Source organism: Choloepus didactylus, chromosome 6, assembly GCF_015220235.1.
Source record: "Choloepus didactylus isolate mChoDid1 chromosome 6, mChoDid1.pri, whole genome shotgun sequence".
NCBI lineage: Eukaryota > Metazoa > Chordata > Mammalia > Pilosa > Megalonychidae > Choloepus > Choloepus didactylus.
In genome coordinates, this window is record NC_051312.1 from 155,181,641 (window position 1) to 155,198,108 (window position 16,468).

The 16,468-nt window shown below is 41.3% G+C and overlaps 1 pseudogene; it reads left to right on the top strand.

Annotated features, from left to right (window-relative positions):
- Nucleotides 1–7,609: 7,609 nt before the first annotated feature.
- Nucleotides 7,610–16,468, top strand: part of LOC119537433 — a 188,218-nt pseudogene continuing 179,359 nt past the window's right edge.

A 16,468-nucleotide genomic window follows, 5' to 3' on the forward strand; every position in this document is an offset into this window, starting at 1 on the left:
TTCCAATACAATAAAAACTAAAAAGGGATATCTTTATAATGCATAAGAATAGCCTCCAGAATGACCTCTCAACTCCATTTGCAATCTCTCAGCTGCTGAAACTTTATTTCATTTCTCTTCCCCCTTTTGGTCCAAGAAGGCCTTCTCAATCCCACGATGCTGGTCCAGGCTCATCCCTGGGAGTCCTGTTCCACATTGCCAGGGTGATTTACACCCCTGGGGGTATGTCCCACGTAGGGGATGGGCAGCAAGTCCATCTGCCAAGTTGGCTTAGAGGAAGAGATCACATATGGGCAACAAAAGTGGTTCTCTGGGGGTGATTCATAGGCACAATTTTAAGTAGGCTTAGCCTCTCCTTTGCAGTAAGAAACTTCATAAGGGCAAGCCCCAAGATTAAGGGCTTGGCCTACTAAACAGTTAGTCCCCAATGCTTATGAGAATATCAATTCCCAGGTGGGAAATTTAATATTCCCACATTTTCCCCCAGTCTCCCAAGGGGGCTTTGCAAATACATTTTTATTCTCTGCCCAAATTACTCTGGGATGTATTGTACACTAACTTGTACAAACCAACCAGATTTCACTCCCTATTCAACATTCCATGTAATTATGTTATTTGAATAAACTGACCATACAAGTTAAATTATATAGTGTGTTACAAAAAAATGTAGATTTTGCACCTAATAGACATCTCTTCCTTTGGTCTCACACAGAAGTTGAAGTTTTAAAAACCCATCACTATTGTCCTTTACCCTTTAGTCTGATTTACCTTAGTCCTAAACAAGTCCATTTTGTTCATGTCTCTAATTAACGTCTGATCTCTTTTTCTCAGACTCCTTAACATTTCCGTATGGGGTAATGCTGACATTCATAGCTGCTGGACTCTGGCTCTGAGTCTCAGGTGTCACACAGATACCCAAAGTTCCAGGGACTGACCAGGTTATACACAAAGAACTCAGCATCTCAGAATTTAGAAATAGCCATCACAACTCAGGAATAGATGTAACTGCTGTAAGAGCTTACAATCTAGGAAACTTTACAATAAGCCTTCCCCTGATAACCTGTGCTCTCAGACTCAATTCTCAGAGTTTGCACATTATAGTTAGTCCATATTAGTGATGCATTATAATGTTTTTTTTCCTTTTCATTTCTGGTTTATTTCACTCAACATACTGTCCTCAATGTCCATTCACCTCACAGCTTCATACCTTCTTGTAGCAGCTCAGTATTCCATTGTATGTATACACCACAGTTTGCCACTCTATTCATCAGTTGATGTACATGTAGGCTGCCTCCATCCACTGAAAATTGTAAATATTGTCACCATAAACCCCACTGTGCAAATGTCCATTCTTGTCCCTCTTTTCAGTTCTTCCAAGTATATACACAGTAACCGAGTTACAGGACCATATGGCAACCCCATGCTTAGCTTCCTGTGGAACCACCACACTGTCCTCCAGATGGGCTACACCATTCTCCTTCTCCACCAACAGTGATTAAGGTGCAGCCCTTTCTCCACATTTTATCCAGCACTTGTATCCCTCTGTTTATTTTTTAGATAGTTTTGTTCACACATCATACATTCCATCCTAAGTAAACAATCAGTGGTTCCCTGTATGTAGTTATGCATTCACCACCACTATCTATATAAGGACATTTCTATTTCATCCACAAAGAAAGAGGAAGAGGCAAAAAAAAGTAAAAAGAAAAAAAATGACAACTAAAAAGCAACAAAAGAAAAAATAAAATACAATAAAAAGTCAGACAACAAACCAATGCCAAGAATCCCATACCCCTTCTTTATATCCCCCCTCTTACGGACATTTAGCTTTGGTATATCAGCTTTGTTATAATTAATGGAAGCATATTACAATATTACTGCTAACTATAGACTCTAGTTTGCATTGATTATATTTTCCCCTATACCACTTCATTTTAAACACCTTTCAAAGTTGACATACGTTTGTTCTCCCTCATGTAAAAACATATTTGCATATTTAATCACAATCATTGACCACTCTAGGTTTCACTACATTGTACAGTCCCACTATTTATCTTCTATCTTTCCTTCTGGTGTCCTACATGCCCCTAACCTTCCTCTTTCAACCATACTCACAGTCATTTTTGTTCAGTGTACTTATCGTGCTACCATCACCCAATATTGTGCTCCAAACCTCTCTCTCCTGTCTTTTCCTATCTGCCTTTAGTGCTCCCTTTAGTATTTTCTGCAGAGCAGGTATCTTGTTCACAAACTCTCTCAGTGTCTGTTTGCCTGAAAATGTTTTAAACGCTCCCTCATTTTTGAAGGACAATTTTCCCAGATATAGAATTCTTGGTTGGTGGTTTTTCTCTTTTAGTATCTTAAATACCACTGACTTCTTGCCTCCATGGTTCCTACTGAGAAATCCACACATAGTCTTATTGAGCTTCCCTTGTATGTGATGGATCACTCTTCTCTTGCTGCTTTCAGGATTCTTTCTTTGTCTTTGACATTTGATAATCTGATTATTAAGTGTCTTGGTTTAGGTCTATTCAGCTCTATTCTGTTTCGGGTATGCTGAGCTTCTTGGATCTGTAATTTATGTCTTTCATGACAGGTGGAAATTTTTCAGTGATTATTTCCTCCATTATTGTTTCTGCCCTTTTTCCCTTCTTTTCTCCTTCTGGGACACCCATGACACATATATTCGTGTGCTTCATGTTGTCATTCAGTTCGCTGAGATCCTGGTAATATTTTTCCATTCTTTTCCCTTTGTGTTCTTCTGTATGTAGGATTTTAGATGTCCTGTCCTCCAGTTCATGCATCTTTTCTTCTGCCTCTTCAGATCTGCTGCTGTATGTCTCCATTGTGTTTTTCATCTCTTGTATTGTGCCTTTCATTCCCATAAGTTCTGCCAATTGTTTTTTCAAACTTTCGAGTTCTTCCTTATGTTCACCAAATGTCTTTATATCCTTCATCTCTTTTGCTGTATCTTCCCTCAACTCATTGATTTGATTTTTGAATTGATTTTGGAGATTTGTTTGGTTAGTAATTAGTTGTTTCAATTCCTATATCTCAGTTGAAATGTAAGCTTGTTCCTTTGACTGGGCCATATATTCATTTTTCCTAGTGTGATTTGCAAGTTTTTGTTCGTAGGCACCTGGTTTCCTTTATTACCCCAATCAGATTTTCCCAGACCAGACAGGCTCAGATCTCAGGAGGAGGCTGTATTCAGTACCAGATTTTTCTGAGGGTGAGACCCAGCAGATTGTCGGACTTTCCTGTGAGTCCTCTAGACTCTGTACTTTTCCTCTCCTGCCCAGCAGGTGGTGTTTGTCAGCCCACAGCTCCCCATTGGTGCAAAGAGGTGTGGTCCCTTTAATTCTCAGTGGACCCTATCCTGGCCAGGAGCCAAGGATGTCAGAAGCCAAGCTTAAGCTGTTTCTGTTCTTTTTTTTTCCCCCCATAGGCCCTGGGGTCTGAATTCTCTGAGGGAGGGCAGCCAGTTGAGCTGGGCCCCACTCCCCTTTTTTTAGGGTAGATACACCCTTTAGGGAGTTATCTTCTACACTTGAATTCTTCCTTTGTCTCTCTGACTCTGTTAACTCCACCCTTGCCTGGGGTAGCACTGACAATTGAAAATGCCTGATGCTTTCTCTAATGAGCTACTTGGAATGACAGAAAAAAAAGGGAAAATAGAGAAAGCCCATTTTCAGAGCCAATCCCCAGCCCCCCAGTTTCACAGGTCAACCTATGTTGGTACCTGGTTCTCTGTTCCTTTTCTTGGAACACAGACATCTCCCAAAGCCTTTGTTTTTATTTATTTATGTTTTTTCTTTTTTTTCCCATCAACCCTGCCTCCTCTCTGGTGGGAGGAACCTTATATTTCTTTCCTGCTTGCTCTGGGTTTATCTGTGCTTGTATCTTGTATTCAGTAGTCCAAATTTGTTAATTAAAACCACAATTGGAGCTGGGTTGAGTTACTTTCCCTTGCTCCAGGTAACCTGCTTCTTTTTTCCACAGGGGAGTTTTTCAGTTCAGCCTGCCATGCTGGTAGGGGAGTGGCACCAGCTCTGCACTTTGGGGAGCTTTGCTTACAGTTCTATGTTGTGATCTCAGCTGTTCCACCCATTCCAGGCTAGTGTGCGATGTGTGTCCTGTCATGGTTGAACCCCAACAGTTGTTCCAGACTATTTACTAGTTGTTCCTGGCTATTTACTCATTGCTCTAGAGGACTAACTAAATTCCACACCTCTCTATGCTGTCATCTTGCCCTGCCTCACAAAGCAATTTTAATAGAACCAGAAGTGTATTCTGGATATTTGAATGGCGAAAGGCATGTTAATAAGGTGGGATAAAAGAAAAGCCAAAGGCTGGATTAATTAGGCTGGGTATTTTACACCATGATCAGGAATCCTGTGTTTTTGCAGGATAAACTTGTCTTGCTGTGAAACGTTTTTTTTTTAAAGGAAGTTTTATTTTCTTGTTTCTTTTTGCTTCCCAACATTTCACATCACTATTTCATAACCTTGAAACATGGTGAAGGGTTTCTAGCCAAATTTAGATCATTGATGCTATGTGGAGCCTATCAGAGATATATAATATGCACATGAACCCAGAGTTAAAGGAGTAATGAGGCGGTGCCTTTGACAGTATTCTGAAACCGCAGTGCTGTTGTTTTATTTTTTGATTTACTGGAAGATTTCCTGTGACAATGCAAACTTGGCATATATTGGATTCAGCAAGAGAGCTGGGTTTCCATTTCATTTACTTATTTTTTTGTTAGAGAAGTTGTAAGTTTACAGAACAATAATGCATAAAATACAGGAGTCCCATACATCATCCTATTATTAACACCTTGCATTGTTGTGCCACATTTGTTACACTTGATGAAAACACATTTTGTAATTATACTATTAACTATAGTCTATGGTTTAACTTAGGGTTCAATTTGTATTGTGCATTTTCACGGATTTTTTTTTTTTAATTATTCTAGTAACATGTACAACAGAAAATTTCTCCTCTTAACCACATTCAGATATATAATTCAGTACAGTTAATTACATTCACAATGTCGTACTACCATTACCACCATCCACTACCAAAATAGAAACACTATACATTTTAAGTATTAATTTCGTGAGATTTTACAGAATAAACTTGACTTGTTGTGAAACTATTTTAATATCAAAACTGTAAGAATGGAAAAAAAAATGTATTACAAATCCACAACCACTAGCCCCTACTTCAATACCATTTCAAATATAATTTGCTACCTCAGACATCCTCCAACAATTGATTATCAATTACTATATAAATTTTGCTGGAGGACCTGTTGTTATATAGTGATTATTGAAATTTGATTTTTAAGTTTTTAAAATCAATTTTATTGAGGACAATTAACATATAATATATTGCACCCACTTAAATTGTGCAGATTGATGAGTTTGGACAAAGACATATCTGTGTAACCACTATCACAATTATTATATGGAATATTTTCGACCCCCTTGAATAGTTCCGTTATGCTGCTTCATGGTCAACCCCTCACATGTCCCCAGGCAACATGTCTGCTTTCTATCACTCTAGATTAATTTTTTTTTTCTAGAGTGTCACATAAATGGGATCCTACTCTTTTGTGTCTGGTTACATTGACTCAACATGTTTTGGGGACCATCCATGTTGTTGCATTTATCAATAGCTGATTCTTTTTAATTGCTGATTAGTAATGCATTGTATAGATATACCACAGTCTGTATATCCCCTTGCCTGTTGTTCCACATAAAGATGCTATGAACATCTGTGTCCAAGTCTTTGTGTGACCTAAGTATCATTTCTCTTTGATGACTACTTACAGACAAAATTGTTCAGTCATATTATGTATGCATGTTGAAGAAATGGCCAAATAGTTCTCCAAAGGAGTGATGTGTTACATAATCTCATCAGCGAAGTCTGAGTGTTTCAGCTGTTTCACATTCTTATAGTCATTTGCTATAAGATTTTTGATTTTAGAGATTCTAAGGGTTACGTTGTGATATTTCATTGTGGTATTAATTTGCATTTCCCTGATGACAAATAATGTTGAGCATCTTTTCATGTGCTTATTTGTAATATATATAGTAGAGTGAAGATGTATATATAGTGAAGGTGCTGTCCAAATCTTTTGTTCATAAAAGTTCTTTACATATTCTGGATACAAGTTCTATGTCAAATATATGTACTGCAAATATTTTTCTTCCAGTCTGTGGCTGATCTTTTCATTTTCTAAACAGTCTTTCTAATAACATATATTTTTTTAAGTTTGCGAAAATCCAATTCATCAATTCCTTTTATTGATTAGGCTTTTAATGTTCTAGCTCAGAAATCTTTGTTATCCCAAGGTTGTTTCATGGTCTGTCTCCCCAGAAAGCAGCCTCACTGCTTTCCTTGGACAGCCCACATCCAGTGGCTGAGTGATGTGTTAAGAAGGTTCAACCATTTTTGCACAATGTAAGATAATCTCACCAGTGACACTCTTCCCAGAGCTCCCTGCCAGATGGTTCAAGACTTTGCTGAGGCTGCTTCCCAATCCACATTTTCCCCTGCCTAATCCTCCTTTTCACATGTACTGATCCCTGATAAACATCTTTTACTGTAAGCTCTGTCTCAGTTTCTGCTATTGGAGACCGTGACTTGTGACAGTTCATGATTGGAGTGTTCCCAGATGGCAGGAGCTGGGGTTTGAGGTGATCTCTCAGTTGTGGTGGGTGGGCCACAATCAGCTCCTGGCATGGGGTGGTGATCCAGTTGTTAAAACTTTCACCAGTGGTGGTATACTGTTTGAAGGGCAATTGTGACAGGTGTATGACATTAATGGAGAAAATAGAAGCTATTTCCATAGAGCGATTCAATGGCTATTGCTAAGTGCCTCTGCTGCCCTGCGGAAAGATTATAAACAGCTGGGCTAACAGACAATAGGAAAACATGGAGGAGCACCAGATGGCCCCTGTTGCATACAAAGAAGCTCTCATCTGCAGAGCAAGGGTGGAGAAAGCCAAGGACCAAGCCGGGACTTAAAAGTAAGAGTGGGTGAGCTTTGAACATGATTGAACAACCAACCAGCGAGGTCTGTTATGCTGACTGTTCGCATGTGGCCATTTCCTCCCTCTTCAGAGCTAGCACTCCCCTTTATGGAAGAGGATGCAGTGCCCCTCACACCCACCCCCACAGGATGGCATGTGGGTCACAGCACAATCCTGCTGGGATGTGCCAGGCCTGAAAAGAGAGAAAGAGGACTATACTTCCCAAATCTTCAAAACCTAACCATTATGTACCAGAGTTGGGGAGTACACATAGGGCTGGGTTCTGAGCGGGACGATTTAACATTCTGCAAAGACCCTGGGAGGTGGTGTGAACTTGCTACTAGGATGGCATCAGGAAGCCTGGAGGAGTGATGACTCATGCTGCAAAGGGCGAATGCCAGAATTGCCTGCAGGAGTGAATAATGTGTGTGGCTACAAAAGCCATCAGAACTGTGGGAAGGTCTATATGGCCAATCCCTTATCCAGGCCACCAGAAATGCATCATGAGGCCTGGGGGCTGGTGGGTTGCTGGAGCCAGAGCTGAAGCCTGAGCCTTTGTGAAGCCGGCAATGATAAGTCTAAATGGTAGCTGTGCAGAAAAGAACATTGACAGACCAAACCATCAGCCCCCAAAGTGCATGTGCAGAGGTCTGTGTCCTGAAACATTGTCACCATTCACTTCTTGGCATCCTGGGAAGAGGAGCAGGAACAGAAGGAGTTCAGGGGGTACCTGAGGAGGCGATGGATGACCAAAGCATCCTAACAGGCTTGAAGCCAAGGAAGAGCTGTATCCTGAACCGGGCAGCCCTGATGCTGCGGGCCCTGCTATCTTGCCTGCCCTGGAAGATGTACTCTCTGTGTCCCTGCCCCTGCCACTCTGCCCATATCCGAGAACACTGCAAAGCTGGGTGGAGTCCCTTCCTCCAGCAGCTCAGTATTAAGTGCAGTGCCATTGGCTCTTCCCCCAGGAACATCTTCATCAGAGCCCTCAGCTAGCTCTCCCAGTGTGTCCTCTTTCTAAGCAGAAAGTCAGTTCTTTCTCCCCACTGTCCTCTCCTTCTGAGTCTCTTGTCCTCTCATCCAGTGCCTCATCCTCTACCTTTTCCAGGGCAAAACCCTTCATAAGCCTGGTGAAGTCCCTGTCAACAGAGGTGGAGCTCAAAGAATCCCTATACCCCTCAAAGCACAGGCTGTTGACAAAGGTGTTAGTCAAGTCTCTGGCCACAGATGCTTCCAGGCAGGAGTCAGAGACTATGCCCTACAAGCCACCTGATTCCAAGCCATTCACGCAGCCATGACACACAGGTGGAGATTCCAAAACCGCACCTTCTTCCCTACTGACTTCTCCCTATGCTACTCACTTCTTTATTAAAGTGCCTGAAATGGAGTCTAAAATTGAAGACACTAAACGACACCTTTCAGAAGTCACATATGAGCCTTTTCAGCTCCTTAGAAAAATTATAGTGGAAGAAAGTGGAAGCCATAGGCCAAAAGCCTTATCTTTAAATACTGCAGAACTCTCCAATCTGTCCAGCTTGAATGGTCACTTGGAAAGTAATAACAACTACCCCATCCAAGAAGTGTAGTGTGGTTCCAAGGAGGACTGCCATGGAAGCTATTCCAACATTCCCAGAAGCAACCACCCCAAGTACACTTATGAGCCTGCAAGAGAGGTGGAACTGAAAGTTCCCAGGGTAGCCATCTGTAGCCATCTGTTCTAGTTTGCTAATGCTGCAGAATGCAAAACACCAGAGATGGATTGGCTTTTATAAAAAGGGGGTTTATTTGGCTACACAGTTACAGTCTTAAGGCCATAAAGTGTCCAAGGTAACACATCAGTAATCAGGTACCTTCACTGGAGGATGGCCAATGGCATCCAGAAAACCTCTGTTAGCTGGGAAGGCACGTGTCTGGCGTCTGCTCCAAAGTTCTGGTTTCAAAATGGCTTTCTCCCAGGACGTTCCTTTCTAGCAAGCTTGCTCCTCTTCAAAACATCACTCACAGCTGCACTGAGTTCCATCTCTTTGAGTCAGCATGTTTACATGGCTTCTCTGATCAAGGCCCACCCTGAATGGGTGGGGCCATGCCTCCATGAAATATCCCATCAGTTATCATCTACAGTTGGGTGAGGCGCATCTCCATGCAAACAACCTAATTCAAATGTTCCAACTTAATCCCCACTATTATGTCTGCCCCACAAGATTGCACCAAAGAGTATGGCTTTTTCTGGGGGACATAATACATTCAAACCAGCACACCATCTAAAGGATTTAGGCCTAAAGTCAATTTCTCCAGTTCTTGAGAGATGCTCTTTTTCTGCCTTAGTGAGCAAAGATGAGGAGTTTTGTGAGCTGTACACTGAAGACTTTGATTTGGAAACAGGGGGGGAGAGTAAAGTTGATAACCCCCCAGATCTCCTTCTCAAGCCACACGTGTTCATGGACAATGGCACAGATCCTGACAGTGAAGATGAGGTGGACTCAGCTGAGCAGTAACCAGAATTACAAATGAAGACCTTGGGCTTCTTTATATTTTGTGACCATGCATACCTCATCCTTCCCCACCACCATTATGTGAGTGGGCTCTTTCTGTGAAATGGCCTTGGATTCATGACTGCAGTTTGCATATTTTGTTTTTTTACACACCTAGTGCTCATAAATGTCACAGGTTGCATATAAATCTACAACATTGGAGCACAAAATCTCTGGATATAAAAGAAATGACTGATTAAAGAAATGGATGAATGACATTTACAGTTATGATCCAAAACTTACCATGCAACTTTGACACATTCCATATTGCTCTACTTGAGGGTGGGACCTTAAGACTTTCAAAACCCAATAAAAATATATCCAGGAGGGCAAGCTACAATGAAACAAAGTCAGAAGTCACTTACATCAGCCAGAAAATCTGTGACCTGTTAGATAGCAAGAGTTATTTTGTACATAAAAGTCTGGCTCAAAATGAATCTGGAATAAAAAGTGCCCCATTTGTATAGAGCTTCATTAACAAGATGACTTCATGTCTAAGATCCATACTGATAAGAAAACTTCTGAAGAAAAACCTCCAGCTGAGAGAGAGCTAGGAAGCGAGGAGCCTGAGAAGCCACCCTATCTTCAAGGTGGAAAACATCAGGCCAGCAAGACCAGATGCTGTATCCCTTTGGGAGGTTGGCCAAAAAAAGGAGGAATGGTTTTGCATCTAAATTGAAGTCAGAAATAAATTAGCCACCTGGGGTCTCTTGAAATAAAGCAGGGGTTGTGTCCACACTCAGCAGACACAATAGCCCCTCGGGGCACCAGACTCACAGTCAGAGCAACAGCAGAGGTAGAATGGAAGAGATCATATCCCAGCTGAAGCCGAAGGAGCTGGTGGGCAGTGTGCAACAGGAGATGCTCCTGCACTAAAGCATGTGCATGGCCAGGTGTGTCCCCCAAGAAAACTGAAGCCCCTAGAGGAGCCTGGTGCAGAGCATGAGAGCAGCCCCAGGACCGGAAGACTTCACTGGGGAATTCTACCAAACATTCCAAGAAGATGTAAGTCCAATTCTGCTCAACACTTCCAAAAAATTGTAGAGGAAGGAACACTCCTTAATTCATTCTATGACGCCAACATCACCCTCGTATCAAAGACAGATGAAGATCCCACAAGGAAAGAAAACTATAGACCAATATTTCTTATGAATATAGATACAAATATTCTCAACTACATGCTAGAAAGCTGAATCCAACAGCATATTGAAAGAATTATACACCTTGTTCAAGTGGGATTCATCCCTTGTATCCAAGGTTGGTTTAATCTAAGAAAATCAATAATACCCCACATTAACATAACAAAGGAAAAAAACCACATAATCATTCATTTCAATTGATGCAGAAAAGGCATTTGACAAAATTCAGCCTCCTTCTTGTTAAAAGCACTTAGACCACTAGGAATAGAAGGAAACTTCTTCCATGTGATAAAAGGCATATGAGAAAAGCACGCAGCTAACATCCTACTTAATGGTGAAACACTGAACGCTTTTCCTCTAAGATCAGGAACAAGACAAAGATGCCCAATGTTACCACTGTTATTCAACATTGCACTGGAAGTTCTTGCCAGAGCAATCAGGCAAGAAAAAGAAATAAAAGGCATCTAAATAGGAAAGGAAAAAGAAAAAAATTCACTATTTGCAGATGTCATGATCCTATATACAGAAAACCCTGAAAATTCTACAACACAGCTCCTAGAGCTAACAAATGAATTCAACAAAGTGGCAGGGTACAAGATCAACACATAAATCAGTAGTGCTTATATACATAAACAATGAATAACCAGAAGAAGAAATAAAGAAAAAAATTCCATTCACAGTAGCAACTAAAACAATCAAATGTCTAGGAATAAATCTAACCAAGGGTGTAAAGACCTTGTACACAGAATACTACAAAACATTGCTAAAAGAAATAAAAAAAGACAAATAAATGGAAGGATATTCTGTGTTCATGGATTAGAAGATTAATTATCATTATGATGTCAATCCTACCTACACAATGGGAGAAAATATTTGAAAACAACATATCCAATAAAGGTTTAATACACAGGATATATAAATAAATCCTTAAGCTTAACAATAAAAAGTAAAACAAATCAATTTAAAAATGGGTGAAAGAATTGGATAGACATATATTCAAAGAAGATATATAAGTGGCCAGAAAGCACATGAGAAGATACTCAACACCAGTAGCTGTTAGGGAAATGCAAATCCAAATCTCAGTGAGATACCATTCACACCACTAGAATGGCTGCTGTTTAAAAAAAACAAGGAGAACAACAAGTATTGGAAAGGATGCAGAAACATAGGAGCACTCATTCATTGCTGGTGGAATATAAAATGGTGCAACTGCTATGGAAGACATTTTGGCAGTTCCACAGGAAGTTAAGTATAGAATTACCATATAACACAGCAATCCCACTACTAGGCTTATACCCATAAGAATTGAAAGCAGGGACTCAAAAAAATATTTGCTTATCACAGTTCACAGCAGCACTATTCACAATTGCCAAAATATGGAAGCAACCCAAGTGTCCACCAACAAACGAACAAATAAATAAAATGTAGTATATATATTCAATGGAATATTATTCAGCTATAAAAAGGAGTGAAGTCCTGATACATCTGACAATATGGATGAACCTTGGAGCATCATGTTGAATGAAATAAGCCATTCACAAAAGGACAAATGTTGCATGATTTCACTGATTTGAAATAATTAGTATAAGCAAACTCAGAGTCAGAATCTAGAATATGATTTACCTATGGATAGGGTAGGGATAGGAAATGGGATGTTAAGGCTTAAAAGGTACAGGGTTCCTATCTGGAATGATGAAAATGTTTTGGTAATGGATGGTGGTTGTGATGGTTAGGTTCATATGTCAACTTGGCCGGGTGATGGTGCCCAGGTGTCAGGTCATGCAAGCACTGGCCTAAACCTTACAGCAAGGGACATTTGTGGCTGGTTATTAAACCAGAAGGCTGGTTTATTAAATCATTAGTCAATTGGTTGCATCTGTGGCTGATTACATCAACAAAAGGGCATGCCTTCAGAAATGAGAGAATTCAATCAGCTGGATTTAATCCAATCAGTTGAAGACTTTTAAGGGGGAAGAGAGAGATCTTTCACTTCTTCAGCCAGCCAGCCTCCCCTGGGCCTTCATTGGAGTTGCCAGATTGCTGCCTACCCTATGCAATTTGGACTCGTGCATCCCCACAGTTGCATGAGACACTTTTATAAAATCTCATATTTACAGATATCTCCTGTTGGTTCTGTTTCCCCAGAGAACCCTAACTAATACAGTAGTGATGGTGTCACAACATTGTGAATGTAATTAACAGCACTGAAATATATATCTGAATGTGATTAAAAGAGGAAACATTAGATTGTATACATCGTAATATGGAAGTGCACTACACAAACAGGGAACCCTAAGTTAAGCCATGGACTATCATTAGTAATATGATTATAAAAATGCATTATCATCGGTTGTCACAAATGTTCCACACCAATGCAAGGTGTTAATAGTAGGGTGGCATATGGGAATTCTCTATTTTATGCATGATGGTTTTAGAAACCCACAATCACTCTAATAAAGAAAAAAAATAAAAGACTATTGGAATAGAGGGCCAAGGGTGTATGGATAGGCAAGGGGTGTGAAGATCTTTGCATCATATATTAAGACCCACTGGAGAGTAGCTCCCATGAAAGAGACACTAAACCAGCAACCAGCCAGTGTCTGTCATTAGCCCCCCAAGGGCAGTGGACTCATCAACATAAGGGCTTCTCTGGCAGAGATGGAGACTACATATGGGCCCAAGAGCTTGTTCTCTCACCAAAGCTGATGTAGCTGCTGATTGTTGAATGTCCCACCAGCCTGTAACAGAGACCAGTGATGAACTCACAATGTGGCACCATTTCTTGAGTAAACCAAAACCACTTGGTACCATTTGACAATAGGCCTCTTATACCCTAGGGGAGCATTTCCATCCATTCTGGAGGGTCCTCCTCAAATCTCCTTTGGCAACAGTCTCCCATCTGGGAATTTTTTCCAGATGGCTGCACTAATGACACACCCAACATCTAGCATGGGATGTCCAAGTTTATCAATACTCACACCCACAGGGACTTACAAAGGTGAAGGGCTTTACCAACCAGAAGTTGATGGTAACAGAGTAATTGAAGTAACAGGATTAAGTGAGCAAAAACAATTATATGTTAATAAGGGAGAGGTTATATTTCATGTAAGTTATTACTTGAATGGTTGAATTTGAAACCTAATGGGTTTTTGCAAATGGCACCAAAATGGAGCTTGTTTTCTAAATTTGTCACAGCATGCCATAAGGGGCACTTAGCAACCAAATACCTGGGATATCTGGGTGTCAGTTAAGGAGGGAAGGAACCGGGGAGGAGCAAATTGGGGGACCTTTGTGAGGCATACCCAGTCAAAGGGGTCAATCAGCTGTTACTCTGACATCACAAACTGGAGGCCCTTTTCCTCACACAGGAACAGAGGTTTGATCTCACAATAGACACATATTCTAGCCATGAACATGCCTTTCTTGCCAGCAGAGTAGCACCACTTTCTGAGGACCCATAAGGTGTTTGATCCCTAAGTGCGGGAATCTCACATGATATCTTGCTGGATCTGTGAACCTGTTTCACAGTTAGGGATCCACTGATTATATCACATACCATCCCAGTCAGAAACTTCCAGATTGACAGAGTGTTGAAATAGCCTTTTTGCAGTATATCAGAAGTGTTAACTGGAAACCATACTCTGGGAGGACCAGATGATGTTCTCTAGTATAAAGAATTTGCATTGAATCAAAAACTTTTATATGGCATTGTGTTCTGAAGAGGAAGAAAATATAAGTAAGGGAATAAGTGGGTGGAAACAGGAGTGGCCCCACTTACCCCATTTCTAATGATCTACTGGAAGATGGTATACCTCACTTTTTCTCTGGGATCTATAGGTTTAGAGATTCTGCTCTCAAAAGGGGCATATTTTCTCCTAGGGATGCAGCAAGATTCCTCTGATGGTTGATTTCATGTGTCAACTTGGCCAGGTTATGTTGTCCAGTTGTTTGGTCAAGCAAGCATTGATGTCTGATTGTTACTGTGAGAGTGTTTTATAGATGGATTTGCATCTATAGTCACTTGGTTGCATCTATAGTTGATGCTTCTACAATTAGCAAAGGAGATTGCCTTCAGCAATGAGAGGAGTCTCCTCATCCACTCAGCGGTAAGCCTTAATGCAATAACTGAGAATTTTATAAGATTTTCTACTTCAGACAGCCAGCTTCTCCTGGGGAACTCAACTTCCCCCTCATTGGATTTTCCAACTTGTGGTCTACTCTATGGAATTTTGATTGTCAATCTCCAAGGATGCATGAGCCAAATCCAATAACAAATCTCAATATTTACATAGGTATGTATGTATATATACATATATCCTGTCAGATCTCTTTCTCTGGAGAACCTTGTCTAATACAATTTCCAGTCCAGTTGCTTCCTGGACATGTTGGGATCTTTCTTTCCAGGAACCAGCTAGCAAGAAAGGGAAGTCATTGTGTAATCAACCCTGATCATGAGGAGGAGGTAAGTCTCATGTTATACAATGTGGGCAGGGGAAGTACTTTTGGATCCAAGTGATAAACATGGGTGACTTTTGGCACTCTCTCGATTGGCTGTGACTTTAATAGGTAGGGAAATCAACACTGACGACTGGAAGGGAAGGCTGAATTGGGGCTCAGGCCTTTTGGAGATGAGGTTCTGGATCATGGCTCTAGATCAACCCCTGAAACCAGTAGACATGGTAGCTGAGGGTAAGAAGTATCTAGTGTGGATGGTAGAAGAAGGAGATGAGAAGCTTCATGGTGGCCCCAAGCTCAGCCACAGTGGTAGGGCTGTAGATCATCCACTCTCCTCTTTCTTTTAGGATTTCCTCCAGAATCCTGGAGCTCATCTCCAAACATGTGGAGTGAATCTGAGAAGTGCAAGCATTTGGACGGTAGTAGAATGGAGATGGGCTGTCCAGATCCCCTTCAGAGAAGACTTGTCATGTAGCTGAGGGGAGTACAGAAGCAGACAGCCTCCGGTGATCCATCTCATCTCACCGAAGGCCACACCCATGTCTGGTGACTGAGCAAGGAGGCATTTTAAAGGCCAGAATTGTGACAACCCCCTGGGCACACCTCACTCCACAGCTCCCTACTGGGCTTTGTGGAGCCAGCACTGCATTTTAGGTCCTCTGCCAGTGCTGGCTTCTTTTCCAGGTGTGGAACCAACATGACAAACACCTGTACCCCAAAGTCCATCTCAGTGTTTCTTCTGGAGAACACTGCAACACTGTGAATCCATCTCTAGTGACTGCATTACTTTGTGTTAGAAAAAAGAAAAGTTATTTACTTAAAAAGAAATATCCTTCCAGTTTCCAGTCTCAGGCTGAATCTCCCCAGGGGAGAGACCCTGAGCCTGCCCTGAAAGGACATGTGCAGTGGGGTGAGGTTGTCTGAGTGTTCAGTGACTGAGCACTGGCTATGCTTCACCTTCTCTGCAGCGATGAGTGATGAAGCGGGAGGGTGGGAGGCGTTTGCTCAGAGGGTTGGCCTGGAAAGGGTCAGATGTCTTGCACTAATTGTCATGGAGCCAGCACTGCTCCCAAACACTTTTCTGTGGGTTTCTGGGTGATCCTTGCTGGAGATCTGCCATAAGCTTTGAATACCCACAGGGAATTTCTCCTCTGATCGACACCTCTCACCTTGTCCCTTTCAGCTCCTTTCCATCTGCTTCACTTCCTTCTTCTTTATCATTATTTCTCTTTATGTTTCCTTTCACTTCTCTTTTAACTAGTTTTTCTCTCATTCCTCCCCACCTTTTTAAGCTTGCCTTATA